Source organism: Tupaia chinensis, unplaced genomic scaffold (assembly GCF_000334495.1).
Source record: "Tupaia chinensis unplaced genomic scaffold, TupChi_1.0 Scaffold144394_1, whole genome shotgun sequence".
Classification (NCBI taxonomy): Eukaryota; Metazoa; Chordata; class Mammalia; order Scandentia; family Tupaiidae; genus Tupaia; species Tupaia belangeri.
This window is the reverse complement of record NW_006204254.1, coordinates 1-3,430: the sequence shown is the minus strand read 5'-3', so window position 1 is coordinate 3,430 and position 3,430 is coordinate 1. Positions and strand designations below refer to the sequence as shown.

Here is a 3,430-nt window from a genome sequence, read left to right as displayed (position 1 = left end):
GAAAATGGTCAGATATGGAGGATCTATTGCTGAGTGAAGCAAGCCAGGCTATGAAAGAAAGATATTGTATGTATCCACTCAGTATACACCGACTATCCACACTCTATGATAGAGAGCAAAAAATTGGAGGACATAAAAGCAGTGAAGATACTTAATGAGAATAGGACAGTGTGGAATAGGGGAAGTGAAGAGAAGAGGATAAAGATAGCAAGTGAACAATAGAGAGGCAGGACGTTAGTGAGAAACAGATATGGCTTATTACCTGTGGATGATGACATGTATAGTATTCTCAACTGGATTGGTCTGAGAAGTATTTCATGATGGGCAAAGTATTTTTACAAGCAAAATGAGAAATAGCGATTAACTGTTTTAAAAAATAATTAGAATAATAAAAATAATGATTGGGGAAAACATAGAAAAGATATTGAATGTTGAAGTGAGAAGATTAATGTCTCTGTACTGACTGACATGCATGGCATTCCCTTTTGAAAAAACAATGTAATACAGTGTAATGTTATATGTAATCCAATGTAATGTAAAGAAGATTATGATGATAATTAAAAAAAATGAGAATGAATAATAATAATAATCTGAAAAATGTGAATGGACAGTAATGTCTTTGTCTTGACTAATAAGCATGGTATTCTTACTGGAAAACGAAAGGTAATATACAGTAAAGATATATGTGATTAAATGTAATATAAAAAAAACTTATGATAACAAAAAATAAAATTAAATGCAAAAAATAGCCAATGAGTGAATGCAAATAAAAATCATAGATTTTCTTTTTAATTCTTCCAAGTCTAACTAAGAAATTTGTATTTTATAGCCTCCTGGGTTTCCAAAGCATAGACAGGTGGAAACATGGCTGTTGCTATCTCCAGAAACTGATAGTATGGCCTCTTTAACAAGGAAGAGAACTGTGTTCACATGCTACAAAATCCTTGGCTTCATGACACTTGTAACAAAGCACCTGAGAGATTTATCCTCATAACACGCATCAAGAATTGTTTAGAGTGCTAGTAGGTACCATGGTCCTTAAGCCAAGGTATTCCCACATGGACAACTGTGATTTGAGTCCTGGAGTTGGTGGATTAAAGAAATTCACACCAGGTGTGTGTGAGTGTGTGCCAAAGATCCTGGGAGGTGACTGGAGGGAAAGGGCTTAGGGCATGGACTGGGGTGAAGGAGGATTTTCCTCTAAGGCAAAATAGAGAGAGAGAGAGAGAAGAGAGAGAGAGAGAGAGAGAGAGAGAGAGAGAATTACATCATAATAATGAGAATAAAACCAAGCCCAGCAGATGGTGTGAAGGCTAAAGCATAAAGCACTGGCTATCACATGGCCGAATGTACAGTTCAAGTTCTGAACCTCACAGCTTGACAATCATGCTGTGCTTGTGTGCATGTGTGCCAAAACCCTGAGAGGAGACTGGAAGAGAAGGGAGTTCTGTGTGCCATCCCTCTTGGGGGCATGATTTCTCACTTTGTCTCTCTCTTCTTTCATATCAATTTCTTTTTGAAGTTTGGAAATAATATATAAAATAGAAAAAGGAACAAAAAAATGAAACTGTCCAGCTATCAGGTAGAGTATAAAGTTTAATAAAGCAAGTCATGTAAATTGGATGATGACATTGGAATGAAACAAAAGCTTCAGAAAACATATAGCTGGAGCAAATTCTCAAAAAGCATCATAAGTGCTAACGTCTCTCCTGTATCTAGGCGATATTCATTCAATCAATCAATTAAATTCAATCAATCACAGGTAGGAAATATTTGAAAACAGTAAAACAATTTGAAAACAGCTATAAGGGGAGCCAGCAGGTGGCATGGTGGTTTGGGCACTGTATTCCCACATGACTGATCATGGTTCCAGTCCAAGACTCAATGGCTTGAAAATCATGCTGGACACCTGTGCATACATGTTGGAAATCCCAAGAGGAGAATGAAGGAGAAGGGATCAAGGCATGGCTCAGAGTTGCTCAGAATAATATACATCATTTTAAAATAATTTTTTCTTTTTTATTTCAATTCCTTTTATACATATAATCACATTATTTAGCTTGAAAATTGAGTATTTCAATATGTGTACATTTCTCAACATTCCAGTTGATGATACTATAAAGTTATCTTCGACAGATAATAACCCATTTCTTTTACCCATAAATGCTTTGCCTCTCTATCTTTCTCCTTAATGTCCTTCCTCAGACTCTACTCCTTCACCCACCCTTTTCCCACACTGTATCTGGTATTCTAAAGAGTTGCATGTCATCCTATGAGATAATGAAAACTTTAAAGTATTTCTATTGCAAGGATAATGTTGGGAAAGAAGAGAAATGCCAAAGAAAAAATTTGCTGGATATGGGAGCATGTAGAAAGCTAGATACAGTGTTACATCGATTGTATAGACAAGAAGAGCCAGATCTACTTCCATAATCTCATCAGAGGATTACAATTTAGAGTTCTAAGTCACTGAACCCTGAATAAATGGGCATTATTTCAGCTCCACGGTATTTAATCCTTTCATAGTTTCTCTCCAAAAGACTATTTTCAGAGCCCCCTTTATGTCTTTATTCCTCAGACTGTAGATGAAGGGGTTCAGCATGGGGTGACCACAGTGTCACTGAGGCTGATGCACTTGAGTGTGAGCTGTGGGTAGCACCAGCACTAAGGTACACATCCAGGCCTGTGGAATAAAATAAGGAGACAATTGAGAGGTGAGATGCACAGGTGGAAAATGCTTTGCACCTTCCCTGAGCTGATGAGATTGCATAAATAGAGGAAACTATCTTAACGTAAGAGTAAAGGATCACAGTGAGGGGACCACCACCCAGCACAGATGCAAAATACATCACCAGGACATTAAGAAAGGTGTCAGAGCAGGCAAGGTGGACCACCTGTCTCAGTTCACAGAAAAAGTGGGGGATTTCCACATTTGCGCAGAAGGACTGGCGCAACACCATTAAGCTTTGTGACAAGAAATACAGGACACACACGGTCCAGGATGCCAAAACCAGGGGCCCACAGAGCCAGGGGTTCATGATGACTGTGTAGTGCAGGGGGTGACAGATGGCCACATACCCATCATAGGTCATCATTGTCAGGAGGAAGTTGTCCAACATAATAAAGTGGTTGAAAAAGTTCATCTGGGGGATGCAGCCTGCATAGGTGATGACCATGCTGTGTCTGGATGTTCACCAGCATCTTTGGGATGGTAGTAGTGGTAAAACAGATGTCAGCAAAGGACAGGTTGGAGAGGAAGAAGTACATAGGGGTGTGCAGGTGGGAGTCTGAGATAGTGGCCAGGATGATAAGCAGGTTTCCACACACAGTGATCAGGTACAGGGAGAGGAAAAGCCCAAATATGAGGGGCTGCAGTTCTGGTTCCTCTGAAAATCCCAGATGGAGGAGTCCGACCCGGCGAAGCCCCAGG

The 3,430-nt window shown here is 39.4% G+C and overlaps 1 pseudogene; it reads right to left on the bottom strand.

Annotated features, from left to right (window-relative positions):
• The window catches only part of LOC102471980 (olfactory receptor 7A10-like), a 19,098-nt pseudogene extending 15,843 nt beyond the window's left edge, over window positions 1–3,255 (bottom strand).
• Between the last annotated feature and the right edge of the window lie 175 nt (window positions 3,256–3,430).